We start from the raw sequence: 15,730 nt of genomic DNA, 5'->3' as shown, positions 1-15,730 counted from the left end.
GCCACCTAGCGTTAATACAGTTCAACTGGTATAAGTGGGCTCAGTACAGCTTATTCCTAAACTATTCATATAGGTCATCTTTATACTGGTAAGACTGTAGGGTCCATTCTAGCTCCAGCACTTTTCAACCTATATACACCAGTAAGATTCCACCAACTTCAAGTACATGGATGACATTGTGCTGGCTACTCAGGCTTCCTCATTTGAAACTTCGGAATAGGTTCTAGAACAGGATCTAAAAGCACTAGAAACCTATTTCAGGTCATGTTGGTTAAAACCAAATACCTCAAAAACAGTTCTCAGCTTTCCATTTGATACCACCCAGGCCAAGAAGACATTAAACACCAATGTCTGTGGATCACGGTTTTTGCACGATCACTATCCGCGGTCACCGCGGATAACCCTGGACCGCATGCTCAGCTTCCGTCGCTACCTTGAACAAACCAAAAAGAAAACGAATGCCAGGGTCATCATCATACAGAAGCTTGCAGGAACCTCTTGGGGAAGCAACACCCATACACTCTAAATACTGCACTAGCCCTGGTCCATGCCACAGTAGAACACTGTGCTCCAGTTTGGAGCTGAAGCCCACATGCCATTTTAGTGGGCACCACAATTAACAATGCTCTTCGCATATTCAGTGGCACCCTCTCACCAACACCACTTCCATGGCTATCAGTATTGACTAACATTGCACCAGCAAGTATCTGATGAGATGCTGCAACAATTAAGGAATACGTATAGATATTGCAAATACCACACTAACATGACCTAGAACACCACCCTTGCCACCGACTAAGCTCAAGAAAACCCTCCTGGTCTCATGCCGCAGCCCTCCTGGCAGTAGATAAGGATGTTTACAGAAGATGATCTGAAGCCTGGGCAGCTGCAGACAAACAAAAATTTAATTGATGATCCAGCTGTGCAAGAGCCAGGCTTCTCCTCCCCATGGTGCATATGGACAGCTCTAAACCATATCTGCATCCAACATGGAAGATGTGCATACTTGCTCCATAGATGGAAAGTAAGGGAATCGCCAAACTGCAATTGTGGCATGGTGCAAACTGTCAGACACATCACAACTGGTAAAACAGCATCCAAACTCTAGGGGCTGTACGGGTATAATTATCACTTACAAAACCAGCCCTAACCACTTATACCACTAACACCCCTCCCCCCCACCCCTCCAAAAAACCCCAACCCTACTGACAAGGCCTTAGCAGAGATTCCACTGTTCTCTGCATACTGGGTCTTTAAGTATACAGTAATCACCCTACCTGCAGCAGGGATAGCTATTAGGTAGCTACAACTTTGTTTTCATTCACATGCAGCAGAGAGACACTGCTCTCATACAGTCTCCAGTTACATTTCCTTAATTTGAAAGAAAGTGATGGTCACTTCACAACCCCGCTGCTCCCAATATTTTGCTCTTTGAATATAATAGCATGGAGGCCATAGGGATGTTTTAAAGCCAGGGCTGGCCTTACCAGGAGGCGAACTGAGGTGGCTGCCTCAGGTGCCAGACTGTGGGGAGGCACCACTAGGACCCAGAGTGTAGAATATTGTGTCTGCTGCTGGTGCATGTGTATTCTCTCTCCTCTAGATGCACAGAGATGGTGGATTGCTGGGCTGGAGGGCACTAGAGACATAACAGGCAGGCAGGAGAAAAAGTGAGAGGGAATAACAAAGCAGCAGGAGCTGCAGAGAGAGAGAGGAGGAGCCTCTTATATACCTCTCTAGCACCCCCAGGAGCCTGGACTGATTAACACCAGCTTCTCAGGGAGCTTCCTGCTGCTTCCCTGAACCCACTTGAGAAGAATAGACAGTCAACTGAAGTAGTAGGAGCCAGTTAGGCCCTTAAGATGCTGATATCTTTCCTCACTCAGGCCCTGATACCAGCCTGCTTATTTGTCCCCTTCAATTGAGTGTGGAGAGCCACTATAGCTGGCATAGAACAGCAGTCACGAGTGAAAGAAGAAAATGCCCCTCTGGGGCAGCATTCAGAAAAAGAAAGCAAGCAAAGGAAACTGAGTCAAAATGGCAGTTTATTTCAGCTGTGTTCATGTCCCTTCCTGTTCAGGAACATTCATACAAACAGGTTTTGTTTGCAGAAGTGTTTGGGCAATGGCTGTTTCTACAAATAGCTTTTTTTTGCATGTAAATACAGGTATTGTGCACAGACGAAAACATTCACTGTTTGTTTTTACTATTCCAGGTTAGTCATTTTATTTTAATTATCTTGTTTTCAAGAGTCTCAGTTCTTGAATCAGAGAGTAGAAGCTATCATCTGACTTTCCTGAACCCCCTCTTCTGGCCTTCCACCACCCCGAGCCTCTCCAACCTCATTATCAGAAGCAAGCTCCCCACAGACCAAGCCACACAAAACCAAAGTGGTACCAGACCCTTCCAGAACAGATGAAAAATCCATAGACATATCACAACAATTATTAATGTGCAACACCAACTGACCCCAGTTGTTGGTGGGTGGGATCAAACCTGGGACTTCCGGAGCTTAGTGCATGCACCTCTACTGCATGAGGTGAATGCCAGACTACCTGTTAGCTAAGGCAGTAGAGCAGACTCAAATCTCTGTGTCTAAGTGATCTCATTGCCACTAGATGGAACAAAGCACCACACCCTGGAGGCGTGTGGGTTACAACCCCCCAAACACACCTTTCAAGATCCATGGGCACCACATATGCCTACCACAACATATAGCATACATTATCCAGTGCATTAAATGCCAAAGAACTACGTGCATGAAACCAGACAATCACTACCCTCTGAAATGAACTTGCACAAGAAAATGATAAAAGACAAACACCGTATCACCTGTGAGTAAACACTTTTTCACAAAATGATCAATCCATACCTGACCTCTCAGTCCTCATTCTCAAGGAAATCTGTACTTCACCTTCAAAAGATGAGCCTGGAAGCTTAAATTCATTACTTTACTAGACACTAAAAATCAGATGGAATGGAGACACTGGATTTATGGCTTATTGACCCACTAATACTTCCTCGCTCCCTACCTTCTTCTCCCACCTATGACTGGAGTGCTGTTAATAGGCCATTTCACCTTGTTTAATGTAAGTAGCTAACATAGATTTCAATCTGTTCCACCTTATATTTAGCTATGACACACTGAGTAGGTTTCCCAGACTTGAAGAAAAGCTCTGTGTAAGCCTGAAAGCTTGTCTTTCTCACCAGCAGAAGCTGGTCCAATAGCAGATATTAGCTCACCCACTTTCTCTCTAGTGTGATTTAGGAGGCAGAATGCATACCATGAACAGAAAATAGTTCAAATGAAGATGTGATGGGTTGCTGTACTCACCACTAGATGGTGCTGCCCCCTGGCAGTTTTGGAGATTAGCTCAATCAGGCCGACACCCCTTCCAGCAATTATACCCCATTTTCTCCTCTGCAGTTCATCTTTAGCTTTCAGAAGCCACAGCTGTCCTCTTCATGACTCAGTCCTCCAGCCAGGTCACTATTGTGGTTTCCCTTTCGGGAGCTGTTGGAGGCAGAGTACATCAAGCACAGGTGGTGGGTAGTGTAGGTAGGGGAAGGCTGTGCCTCCCCCAACATCCTGGCATAGCCCTTCCCACGTTCTCCCTGAAGGCCCCCTTCTGCTTGCCCTTCCCCCTTGGCTCCAGCCCAAGCAGGCTGGTCTGGTCGCTCATCTTCATCTACTAAATACAAGCATACGCGGGCTGGGGTTAGGGTTGCCAATCCTCCAAGATTAAGTTTTAATTAATAATTATGTAACATGATGAAACCTCTAGGATTACATCCAACCAAAATTGGCTACCCTAGCTAGGGTTAGAGGTGGCCATGGGATTAGGGGCCCACCGCCAGAGGGGGCTCAGGCAGGGACTAGCCTCTCCTCTGCATTTGCCATACTCTTCACTCCCTCCTCCCATGGAGTAACTTTGCAGTCCCGGAAACACTCCTCCCAGTGACTGTCTGCTGCCCCCACTGCTTCCAGTTTCCTGTCTTTTGTAGAAGCCCTGCCTGTCCCTCACAAGTGAGCTTCTCTTTAATTAGCTGCCTCTTTAGGCCTAGCCTAAAGCTCCCCTATTTGCAGCCTACTTAGCAGATTGAGCCCACCTAGCCCAACTCAGTTCTGTGAGCACACTCCCTCACAGAAGAGTTCCTACAAACCAAACCAAAGAACTAAAATTAATCCACAGACTATTAGGTGAATACTAGCAAACCACACACAATGCTTTCACAGAAATCAGGGGTGGTTTGCAATAGATTTGGAAGCAGGAAAGTGATTACACACAGTTATTTTAGGGTTGCAAAATAGATATACAAAGGATCAGCACACATTTCAAAACTTCTTGTACCTACAGTCAGCTGTTCAGCTAACAGCAACATGCCTATTTCTGTGAGGGGCTGATTTTTTCAGTTGCATATTGTTCTCAATGCAATATGAAGCACTGATTAAACAGTGTTAAAATTCACTGTGAGCAAGAGAAAAGTAGTTCTGATGTAGCCTACATGCCTTCAACCTCTCTTCACTACAAACACTGTTCACAATAAATGCTTCCCATTTGACTGTTTCTTCCAAGCAAATGCAGAGCAAATTCTGCTTACTATTTTATTATTAGGAGTAATATTATCATAGCACCTAGGAATCCTTGTCATGGACCAGGTCTCTGTTGTGCTGGCCATTACACAGAACAAAAGTTGGGGAGTGGGGGGCTGTGAATGTGAACATCTATGACTGTTCTGGTCAAACCAGGATGCATGGTCATTTTAGTTGGCCCAGCAGCTCAGTCGTGCATTTCTTACATAGGGAAAAAACACCTCATTGGATCAGTATTTGTTTTGCTTTGTAAAAGGGTGGCTGGAGAATATATTATGATCTTTTTAGTGATTCAGTTGTTTGTATCCTGTAAAATCAACCTTCTCCATTTCCAGTACCAAGACACTGCATTACATTTCCATAGCAGCAATTTCCCTCACACAAAATTAACCCATTTATTAAACCCTTTTTGTGGTGCTGTTTATTATGAGTCGCCTGATAGTAAACATGGAAATTATCTTTTATTTCTACTTTTGTTTTCAATCTGTATAGTGTTTATATTAGCATTTGAGTTCAATGTTACTCTTACTTTCTTGCCAGGGACAAACTATACATCAGATTTATGATTTGAAAGAGTTCAAATGAAATCAATAAATGAAACAATCTCCAAAGCACACACTTAAAAAGTTGTGATATTATTCACCAAGAAAGTAGTATTTAAAAGCTGTGTGTGTGAAATATGCAATGCTTTAGCTTGTGTATTTACACAATAGACTGAAATTACTTTGGATCAATTTTTTCCCCATTTACACGCAAGTAACTTACATCAATGTAAATATAATCCATGCACATTTGTGGTCAATATCTGGACCACTTTGTACAGATCATTTACCATCCTTTTAATTTTCCTTTTAAAAGTAAGCTTAGCATTAAAAATAGATGTTCATCTTCAATAACCAGAGTCCATGAGTAACTTTAGATAATTTTACATCTTTCCATTGTTGTTCCTGGAAACTGCTATAAACAGGATAAACTGATTCTTGGATTGAAATCAATAGAGCTGTATGTGCATAAAAAATTGTCCTAGTGTGATTACTCAAACCAGCACATTCTGTTCCCCAGGTCTGTGTACCTGTTTATCTGTGATAGTTCTAAAACATCCATCACCATAGTATCTACTGTAGGGTTTTGTAATGTACTAGCTGGTGGGTTTTTTTAAAATATATATATGTACCCCCAGTGTACTAAAGATAAGAACTCTACCACTATTAATAATAAAGGAGATTCTCCTTACTTCAAGTAGTAGAAACTGATGATTTTGGAAGAGATGGTCATAAGCATTGGTCTCTGATGTCACAGATGTGTGATTTTGCTGCCAGGATAACTGAATATAGGCAGACTTGGATTTTACATCTTGAATGCTACATATTGCATTAGTCATTTCACTTAGCATTTCCCCTGTTCTTCTGTCTACCATTATTAGTTAGGCACTGTGCAGCTATCTCATTAAACCAAGAGCAACATGTGCAAGGAGTCTGTTTTATGTCCATGTGTTTGTATGCCTTTCCCTGGAAATAGTTTGTCAGTCAGTTCTGCAAGTAGTCCGTGGAACTTTTCACATGCAAAGGGAGAATGAACAAGTATTTTCCCCTGATGTACAAGCCCATCCACAGCTCTCCCACAGCTTGATCACCACATAAGTTTATGTACATTTATGTCCTGAGTTTGGGGCAGAGAGAAGAATTCCTACCATGAGAAGGTCTTTTCTTGGTCATAGGAGTAAGCGACATTTTTATTAAGTGCAGGATTAGGTGCTTAAAACAAGAGAAAAAAAGCAAAAAAGTAGGGCCAATGCTGTACTTGTTCTTCAATTCATACTAAGTTTCCACAGGCAGATAGGGTGGAGAATAAGTTGTGTACAAAGTGTGAACATAAAATTTAAATTTTAACTCCAGATTAGGTCCGTTAGTAGCCTGATGATGGTTAAGGGCCCTGACTGGGGATCAGAGACCCACCTTCAACTCCATGCTCTTGCTGCTACAGAGCAGGGACTAGAATCTAGGTCTCCCATACCCCAGGCAGTGGTATAGTGGAATCAGCACCCCACTGTGGAACTTTTGCAAAGTCATGCAGTGCAGAGGATGCCATTTTACTCCACAAAATGGCATTCTTCACACAGCCTGACTGCATATGCACTACATGTATGAGGTCACACCACATAGAGGAGGCCATTTTGTACAGAGGTCATGTTGGTGGGGCCGGATCACGAAGTTCCATAAGAACCGGTATGTGCACATTCAGGATTATACCACTGATCCCAAGTGAAGGCCCGATGCACTGGTCTGTTGGCAGGGGTGAAAGTAATGCGGTACGGGTTGGTACGGTGTACCGGTAAAAAGTAGCCGCCAGTACCGCTAACTTTAAAGAGCTGCTGCTGCAGCGCTTTAAGGACCCTGCTTAAAGTGCTCCTCAAGCAGCGCTTTAACGTCACTGCCCCTTTTGCGCCCCCCCCCGGCGGCCCTGCAGGGGCAGCGACAACCCGGCAGGGTCGCCGATGTGGGGTGCAAAAGGGGCAGCGATGTTATACCGCAGGTCCTTTAAATCGCTGCTGGTGCCCTGGGTGGCACGGGCCAGGCAGCACAGAGGGGCCCAGGCCCCAGATGGCAGAGCCGGCCCCGTACCGTTAAGAGCTCAATTTTACTTTCACCCCTGGCTGTGGGTATTCTGAGGTGGATGAGTCTCTCTCTCTTTCACATTGACCAAAACTTCCATCCTGGACCTCAGAAACCCTTCCTACTAAACTTTTGTCAAAACCGATATGCTTCTGTAAAACTTTCAGTTTTGACAAAAAAACAAAAAGGTTGTGTCAGAAGTTTTTTTTTTAAATCAGATTTTCATGGTTGTCTGTTTCTTTATATCTTATCTCCCCTCCTTGTCACTAAAACAGCTTTTCTTAGTTCACATTAAAGTGCCATATCTATTTTTATCAGGCACCACAAAACAAATACCCTACATCACTTCTACATCATTAAGTTATAGTTGCGTCATTGAGGAATCTTAATATAAAGAATCACAAGTGCTCTGCATATTTAAATAAAGGGGACACAGGAATTTATTCAGTTGCAATCTATTACAGCTAAAATTGAAACTATGTAATCAGCTAGATGATTTGCCTGATAATGTATTTGTCTTCTTAATGAGCTTCTTTGTTGAAGTGGTTAGAATGATTAATGTGTCTGAGCACATCATCAGTAACCTTGAACACCAAAAGTCAATATTTGGAAAAAAATTCTGTACACAGTGATGTATGATACTTAAAGCTGCAGAAGTCTCTGCAGGGACACCGACTAGTTGATAAGCAGGTATGTTTGACATGTTGTTATTTAAATAGGATTAAGTATACAGGGTAAGTGATGGGGGGAGGGTCATTTATAAACTTCTTTTAACAGGAGAATTATGGATCCTCAATATTTCCAAGAGAATTTCATTGTTTTGATGCTTCTGCTAATCACCATAGGGTAGATCCTGCAGCCCCTTATTTACCTCAGTGAGATGACTCATTATTAACGGAATAAAGGCTATAGGGTCAGTCTTTGTGTCTGGGCAATGCAAGCTTAAGTTATGTTCACAGAACTATCTGCTAAGATAATGAATCCTTTCCATCAAATACAGAAAACACCACCGAAGCAATGCTAATACACTTTGCTTTTTAAATACGTCATTAAACATAAAGATGCCACAACTTGATTTCTTTAATTTATTATGAGATTCCTATGAGGGGTTTGAAATAGGAAAGGCAAGATGCTGTGATATAAAACTTGTGTTAGTTTGAGTTTAGGTTTTGTTTGCCACTCTTTAATTAGGCAGATGGTCTCAAATGACTGTGCTAATAAAGGCTTTATACAACATGAACCATCCTGTATTCATTCTATGCCATAGACATAGGATGAAAAATGATCTAGTGAATGGGACACTGGATTTGGGAGTCAGGAAACGAGAATTCTAACCTGTCTCTGCCACTGACCAGCTGCATGACCTCAGCCAACTCTTTTCACCTCTCTGTGCCTCTATTTCACCTAGAGCTGGTTGAAGAATTTCCAGTGGAGCAATTTTCCCATTGGATAATGCTGATTACATCAAAATTTAGACAGAAACCAGTCAGGGAGGCTGCCTGGTTCCAGCCAACCCACAGAGTTTCCACACTCCTCAGACTGGTTTCAGAGTAACAGCCATGTTAGTCTGTATCCGTAAAAAGAAAAGGAGTACTTGTGGCACCTTAGAGAAGAACAAATTTATTAGAGCATAAGCTTTTGTGAGCTACAGCTCACTTCATTGGATGCATACAGTGGAAAATATAGTGGGGAGATTTTACATACACAGAGAACATGAAACATTGGGTGTTACCATACAGACTGTAACAAGAGTGATCAGTTAAGGTGAGCTATTACCAGCAGGAGAGCGGGGGGGGGGGGGGGGAGAGGGGAGAGGGAACCTTTTGTAGTGATAATCAAGGTGGGCCATTTCCAGCACTTTACAAGAACAGTAGGAGGGGAAATAAAGAAGGGAAAATAGTTTTACTTTGTGTAATGACACATCTACTCCCAGTCTTTATTCAAGCCTAAGTTAATTGTATCCAGTTTGCAAATTAATTCAGATTCAGCTGTCTTTCGTTGGAGTCTGTTTTTGAAGTCTTTTTGTTGAAGAATTGCCACTTTTAGGTCTGTAATCGAGTGACCAGAGAGATTGAAGTGTTCTCCGACTGGTTTTTGAATGTTACAATTCTTGAGGTCTGATTTGTGTCCATTTATTCTTTTACGTAGAGACTGTCCAGTTTGGCCAATGTACATGGCAGAGGGGCATTGCTGGCACATGATGGCATATATCATATTGGTAGATGCGCAGGTGAACGAACCTCTGATAGTGTGGCTGATGTGATTAGGTCCTATGATGGTGTCCCCTGAATAGATATGTGGACACAGTTGGTAATGGGCTTTGTTGCAAGGATAGGTTCCTGGGTTAGTGTTTTTCTTGTGTGGTGTGTGGTTGCTGGTGAGTATTTGCTTCAGGTTGGGGGGCTGTCTGTAAGCAAGGACTGGCCTGTCTCCCAAGGTCTGTGAGAGTGATGGGTCATCCTTCAGGATAGGTTGTAGAACCTTGATGATGTATTGGGGAGGTTTTAGTTGGGGGCTGAAGGTGATGGCTAGTGGCATTCTGTTATTTTCTTTGTTGGGCCTGTCCTGTAGTAGGTAACTTCTGGGTAGTCTTCTGGCTCTGTCAATTTGTTTCTTCACTTCAGCAGGTGGGTCTTGTAGTTGTAAGAATGCTTGATAGGGATCTTGTAGGTGTTTGTCTCTGTCTGAGGGGTTGGAGCAAATGCGGTTGTATCGTAGAGCTTGGCTGTAGACGATGGATCGTGTGGTGTGTTCTGGGTGAAAGCTGGAGGCCTGTAGGTAGGAATAGCTGTCAGTAGGTTTCCGGTATAGGGTGGTGTTTATGTGACCATCGCTTATTAGCACCGTAGTGTCCAGGAAGTGGATCTCTTGTGTGGACTGGTCCAGGCTGAGGTTGATGGTGGGATGGAAATTGTTGAAATCATGGTGGAATTCCTCAAGGGCTTCTTTTCCATGGGTCCAGATGATGAAGATGACATCAATGTAGCGCAAGTAGAGTAGGGGCATTAGGGCATGAGAGCTGAGGAAGCGCTGTTCTAAGTCAACCATAAAAATGTTGGCATACTGTGGGGCCATGCGGGTACCTTTCCTGGTCACTCTTGTTACAGTCTGTATGGTAACACCCATTGTTTCATGTTCTCTGTGTATATAAAATCTCTCCACTATATTTTCCACTGTATGCATCCAATGAAGTGAGCTGTAACTCACGAAAGCTTATGCTCTAATAAATTTGTTAGTCTCTAAGGTGCCACAAGTACTCCTTTTCTTTTTACTCCTCAGACTGTAATCCTTTGGGACTGTTTCTTACTATGTATTTGTACCATGCCGAGCACAGTGAGGTCACAGTCTCAGTTGATGTATCTGGACTGTATTGCAGTACAGTAATAAATAAAAGCCATTTTACTGGGGCTTTATACCCTGATCCTGATGTCAGTTCTGTGTAGGTAGATCCCTGGGCTCACATGGAGCTCACTGAAAGGCCCCTTAGAAACTTTATAAAACACTACGTTGGGACTATTTCTCATGTCCCTTGTCTGTAAAGCCAAAGGCCTTTGTTTCTTCTAGTTCAACTGTGCATGACTCAGAAAAATATAAAGCCACACCCCTCCCTCTCTCATACACACACACAAAACAATAGTGTTTCTATTCATAAAAACAAAATTACTTTGAAGGCAGATAGCTTGGGCATTTTTAGCTAGAGACAGGTGCTAGCCCCATTTGGAAATGAGAACTCTCCCAAAGATCAGTCTGCCTAATTGAAGATAATTAAATCACTAATCCATAGTACAGTGTTGAAAAGAGTGAGAGTGTCAATATTATTAACAAAATATAAAATACTGTTTTTCACTATTACACTATTCACATAGCAAAATCTGAAGATACATACTTGTTGGAAGTTACCTAAGACATAGAGCAAGATTAAAACTGCTCAGAAGTAATTAATTTTGTGGACAAATTGATGTTTGATAGGTATTCTGTCTTAAGTAAATTTTAATTATAGTCCTTTTCAGATGTTCAAGGCCTTGACACAACCAGTTCCCTTCCATTTTTCCTTGTTCATCTCGTAGAATATAACTGGCAGCTTTTGTTTATCGTCTAGTTGTATTATAGCAGACTTAACATGTTCTGATAACCTCAGTACTCTTAGAGCACTGAAAAAAAAATCTTGAAAAATGACAAAGTTGGCAGCTGTCCTACAATAGTGGAGCCAGCAGCATACATTTTAGAGTGGCAATCAAGATTAACTTTAATCATATTTTGGAAAGAAAGCAGATTTGACAATTTGTATCACAAGAGCAACTGCTAATTGACTGTTTTAAGGAATTTCTCCTACATTTCATTCATCAAGTTTCTAGTGGTTATTCAGATTGTCCAATAACCTTTCAGTACCCTCAAATATTTATGGGCGCAATTGTGTTTTCATTTTCTACTCAAAGATAGCGTGGATTCATTTTTTAAAAGTACATGCTTTAAAAATTCTGATCAAAATAAGTCAGTGTCCTCTATATAAGTTACAAGAACTGCTATTGTGGAAAATAAATTACTGTTCGTTCTCATTGTAAAGAAATTCTTACTAGATCTACTAGGGAACCCAGAAATAACAAGACACCTATATGTGGGTACACCAGGTATTTTAATATTATTGAGTCAAAAACTTGGATACTTCTTCATAGGATTCAGCACATTATCAATAATTAATAGAGTGCCACAAATTGTGTAAACACCAATGCTTTACAAAAACTACATCTCATTATTTTATTTCAGTAGCACTGTCACAGGGTGGCACAGGTTTCTTCCCCCTTGTCCCTGCACCCTGTGCTTGAGCTGGCAAAAGAAAGGGTCTCAGACGCCTCTTGCAGGTGCTTCATCCGTGTTTCTTTATTTACAGTGGCTGTACAGTCCCAGTTCTCCCCATCCCCTCCCCCCCCTCCCTCCCCGCAACACCGGTCCCCGTCCGACCCCTCACTATACATTTATCTCACTTTTGAAAAAAAAAAACACTTTTTTTCTCCTGGGTTTCCCAGGGCAGGATTTAGTGTATTATTATCATTATTACTGTTTTGTTCCATGCTCTATTGTTTTGTTAATAGAAAGCCAAATCTGATTCAGGTTAATTATGTAAAACAATACCAGTAACAACCTGACATTGCAAAAATCACTCTGGGTAGCTTCTGAACATTTTTGGGGGGGAGGTGAGAGGGAGAGATAAACAGTGATTGTTCTGGATTTATTGTTTCACTACAAACGTGCTTTGGCAGGTTTCAAATTGATATTTTAAACCTTTTGACACCAACCTCCAGCATGAACCTTTGTGTGTTTTGTTTTAGGGTTTGCCTCTCAGACAAGTAAGCTGGAACTTTGGGGCCTGATTCTGCTTTCATTTAGACTGCTGTAAATCTGGAGTGAGTTCACTGACAGCAGGATTACACAAGTGTAAATTCAGGATTCAACCCCTAGTCAGTTAGTGCAAATGAAAGAACTGAATTAGTTGCATATTTATACAGTAAGTAAAAAGAAAACAGATTCAGATGCCAATCCTGAAAGTTACCATTGTGCTTTGTTCAAGTTTCCTGGATAACAAAATCTTGGCTAACGTACCTACTTGTGACCCTGTCACACTAAATTGATTTGCCACACTCTTTAATATAGCAGCATGATATAATGCAACATGGCCAGTATAGAGAGCTTTCATTTCTCCAAATTCCCTCCTGGATATGTGTGTTATAACATTATATGCTATTGGGATCCATTCACCTATGGAAGGCACTATTAAAAAATGCAGTTAAGCGACTTCAACCAAACTTCACTGAGAAAACCAAAATATATTTTTGCAGTAAAAATTGAGTCAGAAATTCATTTAATACATTGATCAGCAATAAGATCATCAGATGTGCTAAAAATATCAGTATGTAATTGGTTCTTTGGTGAAAAACTGAATGAAAGGAATTTTTTATTTCAGGAAGTTTTTATTGAAAACCCTAGAACAAGAGAAATTCAGCTTTGTTGGTCAAGTTAATACACTCTAAATTAATTTTTTTCAACACAGCCAGACCCCACTTCTCATCAAGTGTGTGCAATTTCCATCCATGCCAGACCCACACAAGTGCTGTTGTGTGCAATAAGTCAGAGTTGTGTGCAGACACAAATGCTCATCCTTCAAGGGTGGCCTGAACAAACATGAAGGAACACTTTTGTACAGCTGACTCGTCATTCATGGCTTCACCTGTTACCTGCCCTTCCCCTCCCCTCCTTTTGGTGGGGTGTTCCTAGGGAATCTGATCCAAAGCCCTTTGACTTTAATGGAAAGATTCCTATGGACTTTGATGGGCTTTAGATCAGGCAAAATGATATTTTATTATTTGAATACTGTAGTACCTAGAAGCCCTAGTTATGGACCCCCTTGTGCTAGGTGATGTCAAGGTTCCTTCCCCACTCTGAACTCTAGGGTACAGATGTGGGGACCTGCATGAAAACCGCCTAAGCTTATTTTTACCAGCTTAGGTTAAAACTTCCCCAAGGTACAAACTATTTTACCTTTTGCCCTTGAACTTTATTGCTGCCAGCACCAAGCGTCTAACAAATATATAACAGGGACAGAGTCCGCTTGGAAATGTCTTTCCCCCCAAAATCCTCCCCAAACCCTACACCCCCTTTTCCGGGGAAGGCTTGATAAAAATCCTTACCAATTTGCATAGGTGAACACAGACCCAAAACCCTTGGATCTTAAGAACAATGAAAAAGCAATCAGGTTCTTAAAAGAAGAATTTTAATTGAAGAAAAAAAATAAAAGAATCACCTCTGTAAAATCAGGATGGTAAATACCTTACACGGTGATCAGATTCAAAATATAGAGAATCCCTCTAGGCAAAACCTTAAGTTACAAAAAGACACAAAAACAGGAATATCCATTCCATTCAGCACAGCTTATTTTTAACAGCCATTTAAACAAAACAGAATCTAACGCATATCTAGATAGATTACTTACTAAGTTCTAAGACTCCATTCCTTTTCTGTTCCTGGCAAAAGCATCACACAGACAGAGAAAACCTTTGTTTCTCCCCCCCTCCAGCTTTGAAAGTATCTTGTCTCCTCATTTGTCATTTTGGTCAGGTGCCAGTGAAGAAAACCTAGCTTCTTAACCCTTTACAGGTGAAAAGGTTTTTCCTCTGGCCAGGAGGGATTTTAAAGGTGTTTACCCTTCCCTTTCTATTTATGACAGTGCTGTATAGAGCTTGATAGCAGCCCTATGCTCTCCTGGGCACAAGGGTTTATGTAGGCATCTACAGCGCCCCATGACACATCCATCATAGATGAATCCATTGTCTTTCCCCATGCAAATTTATGGTATTATGAATAATTTATTATTAATCCTTACTTTTTCTGAAGCACCTGCTTTATGCTTGGATAGGTTCACAATTGCCTGATTTGAAACAAAGGCCAAATAAGGAGATGGGGGTAAAAAACCTGGAGAAGTTTTCAATATTTTGGAACTCATGCAAACAAAAGCAGATGCTAACAGTCATAGTGTGGCACTGAGAGGGCTTCAATGAAATTGAACAGCAACAATACTCAAATATTGATGGGGTTTGTTTTACATTATTCAAAGTCTGCATTTCTCTTTTCATGAAGTGACTGAATGCTGAGCACTTGTTTGAATATTTATTAGAAATATTTCCCCCGGTAACAAGTAAAAATCAAACAGAAGGTAACTAAAAACCCACTAAGCTTTCAAATTTTCATTATATTATTTTATGAATACAAGTCTTCCCATTATAATCCTAAAGAAGGCAAAAGGGGCTATTCCAAGCATGTAGGTCATGGAGTAAAGTCATCTTCTAAGTATCCAGTCAATACTCCTACACAGAAAAAAATTTATAGGGGTCCACTGCATGCATCCCATGCTCAGTGCTTGTATTTATCAATCTAGGTTCTTACATTGAACACATATACCAATATTTTCATAATATATTGTCTATTTTGAGTATCACAGTAGTGACTCAAAGCCAAGTTAGAAAAAGAGCACTACTGTTACCATGTGTGGAGAACTGGACTTGATAGTGGTTTTTGGTATTCTCCTCACAATTCCAAATATTCTAGTCTAGTCTGTTTATATTCTTATATCACATACACATCTGTTGGATTCTGTGCTGCAATGGGGGAAAAAAATCTTAACTTCTGCTTAACTTAACTTAGCTTGCTCAGTGCTCCCCTTTGTCTTCTACTCATGTGCCTCCCTGCCTTTTCATTCTGTTCATCCTGTCTTCCTGAGTGCTACTCAGTCTTGTTTGGAATGACACTTCAGCAGCCCTGCAGGATCTTTCAGGTACAGACACAAATCGTCACCTGGTCTTTTGTTCAGAGTCTTTCCTATTTGGAGCCTAAATAAAACTTGTAATTTTCCACAGCCTTCTTCACCTGAATGGGACAAACAGTTTCTTTTAACTCCAATGTTCAAATTCTTTAGTAATGAGTTGCAGAACTTGTTCTGGCACTTAGGGATGTTCCCTTGACACTGATCAAGTTC

General features: G+C 41.3%; 1 long non-coding RNA gene across 1 annotated transcript in view; it reads right to left on the bottom strand.

Moving 5' to 3' along the window:
• Positions 1-15,730, bottom strand: part of LOC141992855 (uncharacterized) — a 473,559-nt gene that overhangs the window by 239,826 nt on the left and 218,003 nt on the right. The window contains exon 3 of the long non-coding RNA XR_012640668.1: positions 3,335-3,514. This is a non-coding gene — a long non-coding RNA (uncharacterized LOC141992855). The remainder of the gene's footprint in view (positions 1-3,334; positions 3,515-15,730) is intronic.

Source organism: Natator depressus, chromosome 8, assembly GCF_965152275.1.
Source record: "Natator depressus isolate rNatDep1 chromosome 8, rNatDep2.hap1, whole genome shotgun sequence".
NCBI classification, from domain to species: domain Eukaryota; kingdom Metazoa; phylum Chordata; order Testudines; family Cheloniidae; genus Natator; species Natator depressus.
The sequence above is the reverse complement of the archived record's forward strand: the minus strand, read 5'-3'. Positions and strand labels throughout refer to the sequence as shown.